The sequence below is a fragment of the Perissodus microlepis genome, chromosome 3 (genome assembly GCF_051167445.1).
Source record: "Perissodus microlepis isolate ML-2025 ecotype Zambia chromosome 3, ASM5116744v1, whole genome shotgun sequence".
NCBI lineage: Eukaryota > Metazoa > Chordata > Actinopteri > Cichliformes > Cichlidae > Perissodus > Perissodus microlepis.
Window position 1 is genome coordinate 35251518 of NC_140463.1, and position 19639 is coordinate 35271156.

At 40.0% G+C, this 19639-nt stretch overlaps 1 long non-coding RNA gene across 1 annotated transcript; it reads right to left on the reverse strand.

Moving 5' to 3' along the window:
* Positions 1-56: 56 nt before the first annotated feature.
* Positions 57-6176, reverse strand: LOC146391344 (uncharacterized). The gene is made up of 3 exons (XR_014799918.1): positions 6080-6176; positions 5740-5799; positions 57-262 (listed from the first exon to the last, which is right to left on the reverse strand). It is a non-coding gene; the product is annotated as an uncharacterized LOC146391344 (long non-coding RNA).
* Positions 6177-19639: the final 13463 nt, after the last annotated feature.

Genomic DNA, 19639 nt, shown 5'->3' on the forward strand with positions numbered 1-19639 from the left:
GTTGTCGGTGGGGCAGTGGTGGTTGTTGTCGGAGGAGCCGTGGTGGTGGTGGTCGGTGGAGCACTGGTGGTTGTTGTGGGAGGAGCCGTGGTGGTAGTGGTTGTCGGTGGGGCAGTGGTGGTTGTTGTGGGAGGAGCCGTGGTGGTGGTGGTCGGTGGGGCAGTGTTGGTTGTTGTCGGGGGAGCTGTTGTGGTGGTGGTCGGTGGGGCAGTGGTGCTTGTTGTCGGAGGAGGTGTGCTGGTCGTTGCTCCTGTCCCCGTAGCTGTAGGAGATAAGTTCACATACTCTTAAATATGAATGTATGTATGTATTAAGTACAATTTTTTCATCAAATTATTCTGAGTTACCATTCCCAAATGAATCCTTAATGTAGTATAACTTCCTACTGCACAAATGTCATGAATTCATTCCAACATCAGATTTTGGAACAATTTTCACCCTTACCTGAGTACATCAATATAATTTATACAATAGAACATTTTTAGTTTGATGGTGTTTTTAGTAGACAAAGTTGAATGGCTTAGACACAAATTGAGCTGCAGTTTGGGGAAAGCCTAGGAGGGGATTGATCCCCATGTATTAACGAGAAGTGAAGAAGTGAAAGCTGTAACGGCCTGGAGGTTCAGCTGGTCGCTGATCAGCTGTTTCTCTCTCTCTCTCTCTCTCTCTCTCTCTCTCGCCAGGGAGGAACTGATTACGGGTTCACGCCCTTGGCCCACACCCTCGGAGGAAGAAACACCGGTGCCTCATTAGTGTGGCTGGCATTTAAGCCAGGAATCAACGGCTGTTCTTCGCTGGATCGTTGTGTGAATCGCGTCAGTGAAAGTCGAGCGTCTAGCAAGTGTTTTTCCGTATAGTTGTGTGTTAGAAACTAACAAGCGTTTCTTTGTGCGCAGACCCTCTGGACTGTTTTCCCTAGTGTTCCCTGAGCGGTGAGTGTTCGAGGAGAGAGATTGGATTCGTGTGTGGATTGCTTGGAGAAAGACGTGAGCTCGTGTGTGGATTGTTTGGAGAGAAATGAGAGTGTTCCCCTGGATTTCTCCTGGAGCCCTGCCCCTCTCACCTTTTGTCTGTAGCACTGCCCCGCACCTTTTGTATATACACTTGTTGGACATTGTACGTTAATAAATTCTCTTGTGTGCATCAATCCCCGGAGTCCAGCGCGTGAGTCCACCTTGTACACCGTGACAAAAGCATTACAAAAGGGGAGGGAGGGTGGGGCACTAAAATGAGAACAAACTGCTTTTAGAACTGGGGAATCATACATAGATAAAAACTGGAAAGAGCGTGTTTGGAGGCATGGGCCCGCTCCTGAAATTCAGATACTTTATCCCCAACAAAAGCATCCATGAGCAGTCAGGCTGGATCCTTCATATCTGTTCATGTCTTTTCAGTATAATCACTGTGGCAATTGCCACTCTTTGTGCTGGTTTTTATTTCTGCTTTGCATTTATACATAAATGATATATCATATATGTTCTCATTGGGATAGTGATTTGGTTGGTGTGTGGGAATAGAGTCTATAGGTTTATATTGTTAAATGTTATCTTACAACATATGTTTCAGGTCATTATACAGAGAAATTCAAAAGTAATGTAAAGAGTAGTGCAACAAAATACTTCCTCCTTGGAGTAATTAAGTGATGTACTGCATTAAGTATGTTACGTAAGTACTTAATAAATTTAGTACTTAAAGTATGCTTTTAAGTAAAACGTTCTGTGTAATATATTTAACACATTACTCTTTTTTAATTAACCCTTTAAAACCGGTCAGAGCGGGCACGCTCCGTTTTGCACAACTACTTTTAAATCCTTGTAGAACTGCAACCACGTAAGCTAGAGCAATAATTTTTTTTGCATATGAAACCGGAGGAGTTGTACTTACATCTTACGCCATCAGCTTGTCCTAGGTCACGGTTTCGTTCCACATATGGCTTTGCAAAAACGGCATAAAAAGCGCTTGCAGGAACAAAAACAATATTCCAGAAACACGCTTTGCCGATCCAATCAGCTGTTCATAACACTTCCTACGTTAGAATAGACGTCAGCGTGAACTATCGCATGTCCGCCATTACCTGCCCGAAACCGGAAGTGACGGTAAGCCTCTTAAATTTCTCTAACTAGAAATATATGTTAAAAAAAAAAAAAAAAAAAAAGATTTTCAATTTTTTTGTAGTTTATTGCACTTTCTTGCAATTTATGTAATTTCTATGCACTTAATGCATACATATTATCAAAATTTGGGCTATAATGGTTGTATTGATGTATAGCAACTTAAAATGCTCCCAAAAATGGCACTACAACATGTAAAAATATAATATAAGCTCTGGCGGACTTTGTTCTATGGTAGGTCTTAAAGGGTTAATGAACCCAACACCAATATGGACAGGAACTGATAAGAATTTTGCAATTTCGATTCCATTATCATGATCATTTATTGATTACGTAGTAATTCTTACTGGCTCCACTTTGTTGTCAGGTCTGCAGACCTGGTGGAATAGTGGACCCAAACGCAGACAAAACGAAGCGTTGAAACAAATTTCATTTAACCTAGCCTAACCCAAACTGAAAAAGAGCCGTTTTATTTGTGTAATGGGGAAGGCTTTAGGACCCAGGGGACCCAATGGAGGGTATAAAAGAGGAAGTAGCAGCAGGTGCTCTTCATTTCCACTGACGAGCGGCTGTGAACAATGGTTGTGTGAGTAGGTGAAGAGCCTGAGAAGTTTTAATTGTCTGCTACACAAACAGTTGTTTTAAACCTCTACAGCAGAGGTTCGAGTAGTGATTTTTAGAAGATAAGCCAAGATAAGCCAGGTGTGCAGCAAACACAGTTGTCTGCTGGAGGGCAGGCTGCACATGTGAATTTGTCACTGTTTTTTTCCTCCTTCTCCTTTTTGTTGCGTTTTTGGTTTTAGTAGGGTCACCTTTTAAAACTGTTTTTTTATGCCGGGTTTGTTTTTATTTCTACTGGGCTGGTGCAATATTAGTCGGGCAATGTGCAATCCCTGAGCTGGGCTCTTACCTTAGGGGAAGTAGGTCTTTTTAGAGGTGCTCTGTGTGGATTTGCAGTGAATAAGTTTTATTAAGAGTGATTTTAGTGCCACCGATTATTGCCTGAACTAAAACACTTAGTGCATGCGATAAGTGTTCTGTTGGGCTCGTATTTATTTGGGGTGGATTTGTTTCTTTTAAAACAACGAGCATCTGGGACCACCGGGGTAACGCAAGCCCTCAGGTGATAGCTGCATTGCTGGCAGGTTGCACCAAGACTATCTTGTGGTCGTTAGTGACCTTTCCCATTTTGATGTTTTAGGCCTTTTGCAAACCCTTTGTGTTCTTTTAAAATAATACATTTTAACATATCTGACTGATATTGATCCTCTTGTCCCGTTTATTCTGGGCTCGTTCCTGTAAGAGCTTTGGGCCTGAAAGTTTGCACAAGTAGTATAGAGGCCCTTAGCGGTTACTCGGTGGCTTTCACTCGCTACATTTGGGCTGAGCAAACCTATAACAAACAGTAAATGTCAAGTCTACTGAGGCAGATAACGTGGAACGGAGAGTGTGTGGACCCAAATGCAGATAGAGTGAAATATTAACCAAAAAAATGGGCCTTTATTTTGTATTGAACAAAACACACAAAAACAAAAGGTGAAGCGAGACTAAAATAAACTAACAAAACTAAACTGGGAAAAGCTAAAACAGTAAGAAAAAACAGTTAACTGACATAAACTATATGAGGATCTATCAAAATTAAACAGGAAACATGAGACAGACTAAGACGCAGACTTGACACTGAGACATGACTGACTGACTTTTGAGTTACGCGACGTTTTGTAACTCCAAAAATCTGCGTTTTTCGCCTCTCGCCGCGATCTAATTCTGACTGCTCATCACCCTGTTTTCCAGGCGGCCCTCGCTCCTGCCAGTGGCGCCTTTGGTAATGAAACAGATCTTCAGATTCCACCTTGTCCAACTTATTTTTTTCCATTACAAATTACTACACTATCACAGACCAGTGATCTATAGTGCTAATTTATTACAATGCTGAAAATTTTATGATTTTAGCAGCTTTTCTAATATGGACCTCAGATTCTTGTTAACGCTCCATGGCAGGAATACATACAAGTACACAGCCTGATGAAGCAGACAGAAGCAGTACCTCTGATTGGTGGACTGAAATTGAGCAGAACCAGGTTGTTCTGCCTCTTTTCAGCAGAAAGTTCAGCGTTTTCACCTCTTATCAGCACAAATCTCAGCCTCTTCTGCTGTTATTAGAAAAAGCTTTTTCACCTTTTTGCAGTTACATGAGTACCAGTTTGCCTCAATGAGTAGCTGAACAATTTCAGCTTCTTCTGCTCTTTCAGAAGAATTTCAGCTTTTTCACCTCTTTTCAGCACAATTTTAAGGTTCCTTATCTTTTCAACTCTATTCTGCACAAATTTCAGTTTCTTCACCTCTTTTAGTTTTTTTCAGTTACGTGAGAACCAGTTTGGCTCAGTGAGATGAGTGGCTGAAAAATATAACTTTTATACTTTTTGAGATATTCAGCTTTTTATGGCATTTTTTGCCCATTTTGCTGACAGAGACCACATTATCAGTGTTATCACCAGTTTTGCTTGCCAGGCTGAGCCATGTTTTAGCTCAATGAGATGAGCAGCAGTTCTCAGAGCAGGAGGCCGGGGTTCGAATCCCGTTCATGACAAAAAAATTTCAGTTAACGGTTGAACTGTTTAAACTCTTTTCAACACAAATTTCAGCTTTTTCACCGCTTTTTAGCAGAATTTTTCACTACTTTTCAGCACAAATTCCAGCTTCTTCAGCTGAAAAAAATGTTGCCATAAGCTGGATTCCTCAGCTGAAGAATCCAGCTTTTTCACCTCTTTTCAGCACAATTTTCAGCCTCTTCTGCTCTTTTCAGCACAATTTTCAGCCTTTTCACCTCTTTTCAGCACAATTTTCAGGTTCCTTATCTCTTTTTTGCTGAACATTCAGCATTTTCACATTTTTTCAGCACAAATTTCAGCTTCTTCTGCACAGTGCACTTTAAATTTAAATTTCCTGTTTAATTTTTAAATTTAAATTGATTTCAGTAATTAACAGAGCCCAAATAGATTTTCTCAGCCTTGAAAAAGTCACAAGACTATCCTATAGTGTAATGTTATAAGGGGGTCAAAAACATTGGACAAAAATAAGACTTATTGAAAAGTGTGCAATATCAGCCTAGTCCTTGCATTTTAAGTTCCAGATAGTTTTAAAGTATGAAGGTAATCTTTTGCATGGCTTCATTTAATATGTTAAAGTTATATAAAAGTGAGGGGGTTAAGGCTTTCAACCTTTTTTAGAAATGAGTGATTTTAAAGGGAATGATCTATGTGTGCTGTGACACTGAGTATGAGGAAAACCAAATGCTTCAGCCTCAAGAAGGAAAGAGACAGACAGAAGCAAAACTATCCCCACGTATGCAAAATTTCCTCATCTCAGCCAAACTCAAAGTTGCTCAAACCCACTTTTTGTAGAAATTAAAAAAAATAGAAATTTGGCTTCTTGCATCATTAGGTACAACTCACCTAGATTTACTTCACTCAAGTTAATATGTGCATAACCATTAAAGTATTATAGCATTCATCATTAATACAGTCTACATATTTTCTATAGCAATTATTCATGACATTATATATAGCTATGCTAAAGCAGTTCATTTATTTTATATCACTAGTAAGATTAGCATCTCTTAGCTTACCTGTTAGAAGCAAGGAAATTGATATAATCAGTCCAATCCCCATTGTTTAATCAATTAAATCTGTAAAAGAAACATATGTCAAAACTATACATGACGATTAAAACAAAAACTTGAAAAACGAGTTAAAAACCCAGTAAAATAAAATGTGACAAAAATGCAAAATAATTATTATTAACTGTACTCATCATTATACTTAAAAAAAAAAACAACAACAACTATACGTGAACATTTTGAAATAATATGGGTAAAATACTTAATTAGCATTAGTTTAATAAGTAAGTGAAAGAAACAAAAAGTCATATTCACAGTACATAAAATCAGTTTTGTACATTGTACTTACAAAAACTGAGATCAGATGAAAATGTATTAATTCTCCCCCTTTTTAATCCTTTTTTTAGATATTTTTAAATCACTATGTTTTAAACAGTGCAGTTCACCTCTTCACTCTATTAAATCTTATGTTCACACCTCTTGTGGCCTTATATATTTCAGAAGAGTGAGGGCTAATGACGTATGTAAAAGAAGATAGAGGAATCTGTGACATCCTGAGGAACAACGTCACATCACAGGACTTGCGAGTTTGTCAAGCGATGAACCTGAAAGTTTCTTGGTTCAGGATAACAGCCTCTCCCTTCTTTTTGTTAGTGACCGGAGTTATTTGTAGACATCAAGGCAGGCAAACAAATAATGAATTCCAGTAGAGTGAAAAACATTTGGAAAATATGTCGCATGATATACTGTATGAGTTTTCAAAGATTTTTCACTGTACCATGTAATACAGAACTTTTAAACAAAGTGATACATTCTAATAATAATAATAAAATGTTGTGAACTCACAGCATTGCAGTTAATATTCCTTGCATTTATGCATTAAATACCACACTGCTTATATTCATTCACTATCTTGTCTCTGTTTGCTGCATTGAGATGATTAAAGCTGACATGGTATTATTTTTGAATACTGGTTCAATTCTTGTCACTTTTTCCCTCAAGCCAAGACGAGGAAGCTTTGTAAATCTGGCATTGAGGAGCCATGGACTAGAAATTAATCTAGCTGTGTATGTGTCTTACATCAAGACCTTAGTTGGATCATTTTGGGAATATTTTTCCTGTTGTTTTGTTTTGTTTTGTTTTTACGATGCATTTTCTGCAGCTTATCTGCCCAACAATGGAGAATGATGATACATTCATATGCTTCCTCACATTTTCAAATTACAGTTCTGCTGAAGAGTAAAAAAATAAGGATAAACAAAGAAATACAAACAAGATTTCAAGAATATTGGCCCAGCTTAACATTTTGTTTCTTCTAAATGTATTTTCTCCACTGCTATTGTCTATTTTGACTGAAGAAATGTACTGCAATCTTCTACTGTGGCATGTTAAAACATTATTCTGTGTATTGATTTGTATTTTCTATGTAGTCTTCACATAGACAAAATGTATACCCTGCATACTCTGGTGCTTTCCAGACTCAAGGAAACAAAAAAGTAGTATTTTGTACACTAAAATAAATGCCAAAATATTAGGTCTGCCTTGTACCTACCTGGAAGTGAAACAGTTTCTTACATACTCATATAAAACCTACATGAGCCTACAGGAACAGCTTGGTCATGGAAATTTTTGCCATGAAGCTCCTGGTGCATTTTTTTGTGTTAATGTTTATGCAAAAGGAGATTTGGAAATGTAGTTATTGAGTCAGCAGAGCCTTTGTGACCTTCGTGCACTATGTTTCAACATTAGACAACTGCACTCTGTAACTTTACATGATCTGCCACTTTGTAGCTGAATTCCTGTGGTTCCTAAACACTTCCACTTTGCCTTAATACCACTTACAGTTGATCATGTAATATCTAGGACAGAAGAAATTTCACAAACTGGCTTGTTGCAAAGGTGGCATCGTACATTTGAACTGATGTTGGCAAACAGCGAAATCAGTTGATCTGCAAAGGTTGCAGCTGAGTGTGTCTGCCGGAAATAACTCTGTTCTTGATTGGTGGCTTCAGTATATTATGGAATCTATTCCACTTTTGCAGACTGAGTTTTTCAGTTTTCAGTTTTATTTGTCATATGCAAGTTAGCACAGGGTCAACATTGCAATGAAATGTGTTTGACGAGCAGCAGTAACTCAGCAGCATGGTACAGTAGAAGAAAATATAATAAAATATAATAAAATAAAATAATGAAAATAAATAAATAGAAAAATAGTAAAGAGCAAAATATTAGAGAGATGTGGTAAAGTTACTGAACCTCATTATGTGGGTTTGAATCAGCCAAGGAATGGACAAATTATGGTGTCGCCAATCAAAGCTTGCATAAACTGCCTAACAATAAGGTTCAGGACTGATTTAATACCATAAACACTTGAACAAACATAAAGAAAGGCGTTTTGTCTGGATAAAAGTAATAATCCTTTATTAACAAGCATTATTTATCCATGAATGATGTTTGAGATCTAGTATGTTATGTAACCAGATCTTTTCACATTTATTTTTAGAATCGAGCAGGTACATGTGCGTCACTTTCAATATTGTTTATAACAAGGTGGGGTTATTTCTTGTGAAACAGCTTCATGCCAGTGAACAATCACGTAGACAAATGGCATCTATCACATTGTTTTTACATTTCTAATCCACTCAGGTAAATTCTGACCCTTTAGTTTGTGATTTAAGTACATCTAACTTACACTGGTAGATGTGATGACATTTTCTACAAAGAAAAATGCAACTTAATTAGAAATATAGATACCTGTAATATAGCTACATGTAGCACTTGGTGCACTTTAATTAAATCCTCTCAACTGCTGGAATGGAGAATATTTTAAGTCAAAGTGCAGAAAATCACAGAATATGAAAGAAAAAGAAATCTGCAGACAAGGATACGTTTTAACATAAATAAAAAGTCTAAGATTAAATCAGTTTAAATTAGTAATTAAACGGGTTATTTTTCAAATCAGGTGAACAAAACAAAGGCAACAAAGAGAACAAAATAATTATTGTAAAATCTTAAAAATATGAGGGAAATGTTATTGAGAAGTAACTATAAACATCAATAATAACATTTGGGTAAATGAACAAATATTAATATGAATATTAATATTTTTTGTAGTAACAGAAACATAAATGCTTTAAAGGTCACGGTCTACGTCAGCTACATGCCATTGGTGCCACATTCACAGACTATTTTTCAGAGCAGCTTCAGTAAAAGCTAAACTAATAATGGAACAGGAAGCCTCCATCAGTACATATCTTTCTCAAATGAAAAATGCATGGGGAGTGTCCAGCACACCCACACATTTTCACCAAGTATATTTTGAAGGGGAACAAAGGGGAAAATGTCGTCACACCAAACTGTGATTGTTGGTGTGACAGTCTGTTGACAGTCAGACAGTCATACCTCTCAGTAATCCTCATGCACTACTGAGTTTATTAATCTTAATACATATTGATGGACATTGTTTAATCTGTGACATTAAAGGTAATAAAGTTATTGCTATATTATCTGCATGTGTGACAAAATGTATAAAAAATAAACTTTTTCACTTTTTAATGGGCATGCTGCAGAATTTCTCCAATCAAATATTAACATGTTAATAACTTTTCAACAAGACAGCTTGAGATTGCTGACATGAAACAAAATGTATCACATATACAAAACCAAACCTAATAAATTATTCTTAGACGCTTACAGCTGTTTGTTTGAAGTTTTTCCTTTTATCATTTAACAGGATCTTTTGAATCATTAAATGTAAAAATAGAATTGACATAAAAGAAACTGAACTGCCCAGACTACCAAGATTACTGAAGAGGAAGAAGACTAGAGGAATGTTTTGCTGCAACCATGGTGAAAAAAAAAAAGCAAAAACATTTAACATACTTGGCCTTTCTCATTTAGACATAATGAAACACACACTTACACACAAACACTTGATCTGTGGTGCTTCAGCCATTAATCTTGTACAAACACAGACAGAACACTAACAAAAACATAAATGCTATAAAGTTCATTGTCTTTGTCACTGCACATTTGATTAATGTCTCATTGTCAGACTGTGTTCCAACGCTACAGATTATACATTAGGTTTATTAATCTGAGCTGTTTAATGTTGATGGACATCAATTAGCCTATGACTTTCAACTTGTGACTATTGTATTTTCTACAGAATGTATGATAAAAAGGATAAAGATAAATTACATTTTTGCTGCATACTTTTCAGAATCAAATAAGTATAGGTATATAGCACCTTGTTGCTTTGTCATCTTGAAGTGGTCATGTTAACCACGGCTACTTTATTCTTCCTCAGCCAAACAGCAGCACCCATGTGATTGTTTTGCCCCTTTAGCCCCAGGTGTTGTGCCAAAAAGTGATCGTCTGCCAGAAAGTGATTGCCGACCGTGGGAGCGCAGCTGCACAAAGCTGTAGCGCCCAGATTACTTACGTAGACAGCTACTTCGGTGCAACTGATATAAGGTGTGGTAAGCTGAAGACAGCTTCAACTGTCTGTTTGTTGAAAAATAGTAACGTGACCGCCCCGCATTTTCTTGTTAGTAACGGCGTTGTAACGATAAAAATAGTAATTAATCAAAAGATTACTCGTTACTGAAAAAAGTAACGCCGTTACTTATAACGCTGTTATTCCCATCACTTTACATAAATAGCACAATAACAGATAGTTAATAGCTAGAGTTTATTCCTGGTGCTTCAGCTCACCCTGCTGGATAATACATCACTTGTCCAATGCACATTTACAATCACAGTGACTGTATTCATCCATCAGTATTTTTTTTCAGGGTTTTTTGGATATGTGTGGTACACTTGGTCAAGGATCAAATAATTATGGGGACAAATGCCCATCCCCATGTGTTTGAAGGCATTTTTGAGGGTCAAAATGTGGTTTTAATGTCAGGGTTACAATTAGGTTATGGTTAGATATAGGCTAAGGGTTAGGGAAAGCCATTCAATTTTGATGGTTAGGGTTAGGGTAAACAGCTAGGGAAAGCATTATGTCAATTATATGTCCTGACTAAAATATGAAAACGTGTGTGTGTGTGTGTGACCTACTATACTCACACCTGCAGAATTAGAACAGATATTTCTCGTGCGGTGGTGGGTAGGTAGGATTTTCTCACAAGGACATTAACAGCTTATGCAAGATAAGGGAGGAGCAAACTTATAAAAGCTTCCATGACCCCCTTCTATTTAAATCATTAGTCTTGGTGCACGGTGTACTGTGCAAACTCTATGTTCCCTAAAAAAAATTCCTCTGGGAACAGATTTACTGTCAATGAAATTGACATAGAGGCGAATGTGTTTGAGACAGAGGATTGTGTTGAGGAGGACGCCGATTTTGAGGAATTCTCATCTGATGAGAATCTCTCCCCCCCCCCCCCCCCCCGCAACACACACACACACACACACACACACCCACCCTCTCACATCATCCATAAGTCCATAAGTGACTGAGACAGGACTCTCTTCCAGACACTCTAAACCCACTGGCACAATGTAAATTTCAAATTCCTTTAAATTTAAATATGTTTACATTGTCTATTCTATAAAACAGTCAGATTGTCTATTCTTATTTAATTCACTTAATGTACAGAGTTCACCTGCTTGCTGCATACATGCTACTACTGCACATTCACCTAATGTATATATTATACAGGGTGGGCCATTTATGTGGATACACCGTAATAAAATGGGAATGGTTGTTGATATTAGTCCTGTTTGTGGCACATTAGTATATGTGAGGGGGCAAACTCCTCAAGATGGGTGGTGACCATGGTGACCATTTAGAAGTCGGCCATCTTGGATACAACTTTTGTTTTTTCAATAGGAAGAGGGCCATGTGACACATCAAACTTATTGGTAATGTCACAAGAAAAACAATGCTGTACTTGGTTTCAACGTAACTTTATTCTTTCATGAATTATTTACAAGTTTCTCTTTGTTCACAGCCATTGACATGTCGAAGAGGTTTACACATGAGGAGCGGATCGAAATTGTGTTGCTATCTGGTGAACGCAGTAACTGGGTCATTGCAGCAGATTTCAATGCAAGACACCCTACGAGACCACCCATCTCCCATGCTACAGTCAGCAAACTGCTTGATAAGTTTCGTGAAACTGGTTCAGTGTTGGATTTGCCAAAATGGGGATGCAAGAAAACTGTCACTAATGAAGAAACATCAGTGGCTGTCCTAGCTTCATTCAGCAAGAGCCCACAGCGTAGCACTCGCAGCATGTCACTGGAGAGTGGCATTAGTCGAACATCCCTTCAGCGGATATTAGCTACTCCCAAATGGCACCCTTACAAACTCCAGCTACTGCAGCATCTCAAGGATGACCCAGATTGGCGCACAGAATTTGCAGAATGGGCAAAACAAAAATTGGAACACGACTCTCAGTTCATGCAGAAGATTTTGTTCAGTGATGAGGCAAACTTTTATGTGAATGGTGAAGTTAACCAACACAACCACCGCTATTGGTCTGACACTAACCCACATTGGATGGATCCCTCCAAGACTGTTGGAACAACAAAAGTGATGGTTTGGTGTGGTATATGGGGTACAACGATCATGGGTCCATTCTTCATCAATGGAAACCTCAAGGCCACTGGATATTTGAAATTACTACATGATTATGTGTTTCCCTCTTTATGTACTGAAGCTGGCACGTTCCCTGAGTTTTTCCAGCAAGATGGTGCACCACCACATTATGGGTGCCAGGTCCGAGCATTCCTAGATGAACAGTTTCCTGGAAAGTGGATTGGTCGTCGTGGGCCAGTTAAATGGCCCCCAGGGTCTCCCGATCTGACCCCTTTGGACTTTTATCTTTGGGGTCATCTGAAGGCAATTGTCTATGGTGTGAAGATACGAGATGTTACGTTGAAACCAAGCATACCATTGTTTTTCTTGTGACATTACCAATGAGTTTGCATGGCCCTCTTCCTATTGAAAAAACAAAAGTTGTATCCAAGATGGCCAACTTCTAAATGGCCACAATGGTCACCACCCATCTTGAGGAGTTTGCCCCCTCACATATACTAATGTGCCACCGACAGGACTTTAATATCAGCAACCATTCCCATGTTATTACGGTGTATCCATATAAATGGCCCACCCTGTATATATAATGTTCTTCCTCTACACCCCCCCCCCCCTTTGCATAAGTCGAGGAGCGTGTCAGGTTACATTTCGCCGTGTGTTATACTTGTATAACTATGCATGTGACAAATAAAGAACCTTGAACCTTGAATGATAGTGTTAACCCTCCTGTTGTCTCTCAACCATGGCAGGCACAATCCCTTCCAAAAATGGAAAGATAATATGGTCCCTTTCCCAACTCCAACAACAGGGTAGACTTATTGCTGCCAATTATTATCAAAATGGTTCCAGTCACCACCAGATACACAGTCAGCCATCTCTTCAACTCTGCCACTGCCAGTCTCAAGCCCGGATAAGAAAAGAGGAGAGATGAGTGAAAGCGATGTTGTGGAGCGAGAGCAAAGGGTCTAGGGCATGGTTCAGCAACCTTAAACACGCAAAGAGCCTTTTGGAACTGGTTTCCACAGAAAAGAAAACACTGGGAGCCGCAAATACTTTTTGACATCTAAAATGAAGATAACACTGTATATATTGTTTTTTTTTTGTTTTTCTTTTACTTTTACACTTTGTATAAACAACTATAGTGTGTTGTTTATGAAATTCATGAAGTGTTACAGAAAAAATTACATTTTATTTATGTGATGAACAGAGATGGGCAGTAACGCGTTACTTGTAACGCGTTACTGTAATCTGATTACTTTTTTCAAGTAACGAGTAAAGTAAGGGATTACTATTGCAAAAACGGTAATTAGATTACCGTTACTTTCCCGTAGGAACGCTGCGTTACTGCGTTACTAAAACCGTGATTTTTTTGCGAGAATGTCTCATGACAGTGACGTAAGCGAGTGCGACGTTCGTGACAACAGCTGTCTGCAGATCAACAATGGATCATATATCGAGTGCGGGAGAGAGTATGAGCGTGCAGCATTTAAAGCGTGGAAGTACTGACCTTACTTTGAATTTGATTCCTTAAAAAATGACAAAAACATTAGTGTCCGTTGTGCGTGGGAAGAAAACTTCTTTTTACACCGAAAAAAACCCCCTAAACAAGCTCTGAGTGCGCAACGTTGTAATGGGAAATTCACAGAGAAACTCGCGGATTCTTCCACTGACCGCTGCGCCACACCTGCACCAGGGTAAACCTCCGCCTATCCTACTCCTGCTTTACAGGTGAAAATAGAGCAACAGGACCGCTAGTCTTTGATTTTATTTACTTTCTGCTGTGTTTTACTTGCATCTATTTGAAAGACTGAGTGTAAACACAAAAAATATTTTATTTTATGTGCTGGAATGTGCAGAAAATAGGTTTAAATGTTAAACTAATTTCTTCAAGTCAGAGAATGGTGCATATAATTTAATTTTTGCTTGATGCATAAAGTTAAAAGATTAAACTGATAAAACAAGTTAAAAAAAAGAGACTTTTCCATTTGATTACATTTTGTATGATGGATTATGCAGAAAAAGTAGAATTGGGTTGACAGATCTATCGCTTTATCACCTATTCAGGTTGTAAATCATGTTTTTAAAAAGTAACTAAGTAATTAATTACTTTTGAAAATAAGTAATCAGTAAAGTAACGGGATTACTTTTTTGGGGAAGTAATCAGTAATTAGTTACTGATTACTTTTTTCAAGTAACTTGACCAACACTGGTAATGAACATATTTTGAACATTTTGAACTCTTAAACAAATAATCACAAAAAAGAAACACGCCGAGTTGAAGGTCTGTTTCAAATGAATTGAAAAGCTGAACTTGAATTATCCATGTAGCAAACAAAAAGTGTAGTGAGCCGTCATCCTTATATCGCCTGTGGGCTTTTGGAGCATATAGCGGAGCCTTGACCTGAACTTAAAAAATAAATTGGAAAAACCACTATGTCACTAAATAATGAAAAATAAATAAATATAAATATTTATTTTACCTGGTTAATGGGACTTCTGCTCCTGAACCTCTGTGCACAGCGTTTGCAAATTGTACGACGTCACTTTCATCTTTAAGCAGGACTGTAAACTGTCGTCTGTGAGGCGTGAGCTTTGTTTGTTTTTAACATAGTTCATGGTGAAAAATAGCTGCTCACATACATATGTGGATCCGAAGATCGACAGGACTCCCAATGCATATTCATGTTTATGTAGGTGTTGGGGATTCCATGTTTCAAATACGAGTTTGTCCGGTCTTTGAAGGTTCTTAATATCACTCCATTTGTGATTCTGAATGGTAGTCAGGTCAGGGGAGTGACGGGGGAAGGTTAATGTGTGTTTTTTTCCTCTCTGATCACAAATGATGCTGGCATTGTGATGACTGCAGACTGCAAATTCTCCAAATGTATCACCTCTGATCTCCCTTAAAAGAGGGGAAGTGAGACAAAGGCTGTGTGTTTATTTTGGAAATGTCTTGCAATATTTGACCTTTTATTGTTAGCCAGTGCCTCTCCACAAATTAGGCATACTGGTAGGCCACTCTCGTCAGAAGTAAATGCAAATGAATCTGCCCAGGCATCATTAAATGTTCTATTTTCTTCAGATATTATTCTTTTCTTACATTTCTCCATACTTGGCCTACCCGGGGTTGAAAGACTCTATAAATGCATGGCATTTTGGCGGGTATACTGGCTTCCGTGAGTGTGATGCATATTTTGAACAATGAAATAAATAAAATATAATTTTATTTTAATATTTCAAGATCACAATAATCTTCCAAATTAGAGCTACAATTTAAAACAAGAACTAACACAAATAAAATACACTTCAATTAAATACCAATTAATTTTCCCAAGCCAGGTGGAGCAACAGGATGAAAGAGCCGCATGTGGCTCCGGAGCCCCGGGTTGCCAACCTCTGGTTCAGGGTTACAATAATCAGAAGGATTCATTCTAAAGGGCATGGATGTGCACCCAAAATTAGAAAAAAATTGGATGAAAGAGTTTGAAGATACAATAAATCTACAATTGAAAATTTGACCTGATGGTGGCGCTAGAGAAAAGGTCATGTCATCACCAAAAACATCACCAAAAAATAGGGTTCATCCTTGTCATCATTAATGTTGTCAGTAATTTTAAAAAGATTTGAATGCAAACTTTTCAAGATACATTTATTCTAAATTAAAAGTTTTGCCTGACTAGCCCTTATTTAGTGTTTGATAGGTGTCACTTGCAGCTTTCTTTTCTCAGCTGTTCCAAAACACTTTCTTCTATGGTTTTCCTATATGCTTTCCATCTTACATTCACACATGTATGTTACTCAGGAATTGTTTCTTACCTAAAAAAAACGTTACATTTCTTACTAAAAAAAATGTAATTATTATAGTATGTTTTTTATAGCTCCTCCGTGAATCGCTACCTTATCGTGGTGGAGGGGTTTGTGTGTCCCAGGGATCCCAGGGGCTATGTTGTCTGGGGGCTTTTGCCCCCTGGTAGGGTCTCCCATGGCAAATTGGTCCTGGGTGAAGGACCAGACAAAGACAGATTCAGAAGACCCTTATGAAGAAAACATCGAGGGAACAGTTTACCCTGCCCGGGATAGGGTTACCGGCAGTGTTGGTCAAGTTACTTGAAAAAAGTAATCAGTAATACTAATAATCACTAATTACTGATTACTTCCCCAAAAAAGTAATCCCGTTACTTTACTGATTACTTATTTTCAAAAGTAATTAATTACTTAGTTACTTAGTTACTTTTAAAAACACGATTTACAACCTGAATAGGTGATAAAGCAATAGATCTTTCAGCCCAATTCTACTTTTTCTGCATAATCCATCATACAAAATGTAATCAAATGGAAAAGTCTCTTTTTTTAAACTTGTTTTATCAGTTTTAATCTTTTAACTTTATGCATCAAGCAAAAATTAAATTATATGCACCATTCTCTGACTTGAAGAAATTAGTTTAACATTTAAACCTATTTTCTGCACATTCCAGCACATAAAATAAAATATTTTTTTTGTGTTTACACTCAGTCTTTCAAATAGATGCAAGTAAAACACAGCAGAAAATAAATAAAATCAAAAACTCAGCAGTCCTGTTGCTCTATTTTCACCTGTAAAGCAGGAGTAGGGTAGACGGAGGTGTGCTCTGGTGCAGGTGTGCCGCAGCGGTCAGTGGAAGGATACGGCAGCTTCTCTGTGAATTTCCCATTACGTGGTAGTGCACTCGGTGCTTGTTTAGGGGGTTTTTTTTCGCTGTAAAAAGAAGTTTTCTTCCCACGCACAACGGACGTTAATGTTTTTGTCACTTTTTATGGAATCAAACTCAAAATAAGGTCAGTACTTCCACGCTTTAAACGCTGCACGCTCATACTCTCTCCCGCACTCGATATATTATCCATTGTTGATCTGCACACAGCTGTTGTCACTGAACGTCGCACTCGCTTATGTCACTGTCATGAGACATTCTCGCAAAAAAATCACGGTTTTAGTAACGCAGTGTTCCTACAGGAAAGTAACGGTAATCTAATTACCGTTTTTGCAGTAGTAATCCCTTACTTTACTCGTTACTTGAAAAAAGTAATCAGATTACAGTAACGCGTTACAAGTAACGCGTTACTGCCCATCCCCGAAAAGGGGACATGGGCCCATCCTCCCGCAGGCCCACCACCCGAAGGAGGCGCCATAGGGGTCGGGTGCATTGTGTGCCGGGCGGCGGCAAGGAGCAGAGGCCCTAGCGGACTGATCCCCGGCTGGCAAGACTGGCAATTGTTACATGAAATATCACCTCTCTGGTGGGGAAGGAGCCTGAGTTAGTGCGTGAGGTTGAGAGGTACCGGCTAGATATAGTCGGGCTCACCTCTACGCATGGCTTGGGCTCTGGAACCAGTCTCCTGGAGAGGGGCTGGACTCTGTCTCAGTCTGGAGTTGCCCTTGGTCAGATGCGGTGGGCTGGGGTGGGTATTCTAATATCCCCTCGGCTTGCTGCCGGTACGTTGGGGTTTTTCCTGGTGGATGAGAGGGTTTGTTCCCTGCGCCTTAGGGTCGGGGAATGGGTCCTGAATGTCATCTGCGCTTATGCCCCGAGTGGCAGTTCGGAGTACCCAGCCTTCTTAGAGTCCCTGGGTGGGGTGATGGAAGGTGCTCCACCTGGAGACTCTGTTGACCTGCTGGGAGACTTCAATGGTCACGTGGGTAACGACAGCGAGACCTGGAGGGGCGTGAATGGGAGGAACAGCCTCCCTGATCTGAACCCGAGCGGTGTTTTGTTATTGGACTTCTGTGCAAATCACAGTTTGGCCATAACAAACACCTTGTTTGAACATAAGAGCATCCATAAGTGCACGTGGCATCAGGACACTCTAGGCCGCAGGTCGATGATCGATTTTGTAATCGTATCACCAGACCTGCGACCATATGTTCTGGACGCTCTAGTAAAGAGAGGGGCTGAGCTGTCAACTGATCACCACCTGGTGTTGAGTTGGATCAGGTGGCAGGGGAGGACGCTGGACAGACCCGGTACACCTAAACGTGTAGTGAGGGTGTGCTGGGAACGTGTAGCAGAGGCCCCAGTCTGAGAGATCTTCAACGCACACCTCCGGCAGAGCTTCAACAGCATTCCGAGGGAGACTGGGGACATTGAGTCCGAATGGACCATGTTCAGCGTCTCCATTGCCAAAGCTGCTGCATTGAGCTGTGGCCGCAAGGTGGTTGGTTCCTGCCGTGGTGGTAATTCCCGAACCAAATGGTGGACACCAGAGGTGAAGGAAGCCACCAGGCTGAAGAAGGAGTCCTATCAGGCTTGGTTAGCCTGTGGGACTCCGGAGGCAGCCGACAGGTATGGACAGGCCAAGCGGAATGCAGCTCGGGCAGTGGCTGAAGCAAAAACTCGGGTGTGGGAGGAGTTCGGAGAGGCCATGGAAAAAGACTTTCGGACTGCCTCAAAGAGATTCTGGCAAACCGTCAGGCATCTCAGGAGGAGAAAGCGGTGCTCTACCTGCACTGTGTATAGTGCTGGCGGAGCGCTGCTGACTTCAACTGAGAAAATTGTCAGGCGGTGGAAGGAATACTTCGAGGACCTCCTTAATCCCACTGACACGTCTTCAGAGGAGGAAGCAGAGTCTGGGGATGAGGGGAATGACCCGCCAATTTCCGGGGGCAAGGTCACTGAGGCAGTTAAACAACTCCTTGGTGGCAGAGCCCCTGGTGTTGATGAGGTCCGCCCCAAGTTCCTGAAGGCTCTGGACGTTGTAGGGCTGTCCTGGTTGACACGCCTCTACAATGTTGCGTGGAGATCAGGGTCAGTACCCCTGGACTGGCAGACCGGGGTGGTGGTCCCCATCTTTAAGAAGGGGAACCAGAGGGTGTGTTCCAACTACAGGGGTATCACACTCCTCAGCCTCCCTGGGAAAGTCTATGCCAGGGTGCTGGAAAGGAGAGTTCGTCCGCTAGTCGAACCTCGGATAAAGGAGGAACAATGCGGTTTTCGTCCTGGTCGCGGAACACTGGACCAGCTCTTTATCCTCTCAAGGATACTTGAGGGTGCATGGGAGTTTGCCCAACCAGTCTACATGTGTTTTGTGGACTTGGAGAAGGCATTCAACTGTGTCCCTCGGGGTGTCCTGTAGGAGGTGCTGCGGGAGTATGGGGTGTCTGGCCCATTGCTACGGGCCATTCGATCCCTATACAACCGTTGCAAGAGCTTGGTTCGCATTGCCGGCAATAAGTCGGACTCATTCCCGGTGGGTGATGGGCTCCGCCAGGGCTGCCCTTTGTCACCGATTCTGTTCATAATTTTTATTGACAGGATTTCTAGGTGCAGCCAAGTGGCTTTCACTTCGATGGCCTCAGAATCTCATCTCTGCTTTTCGTGGATG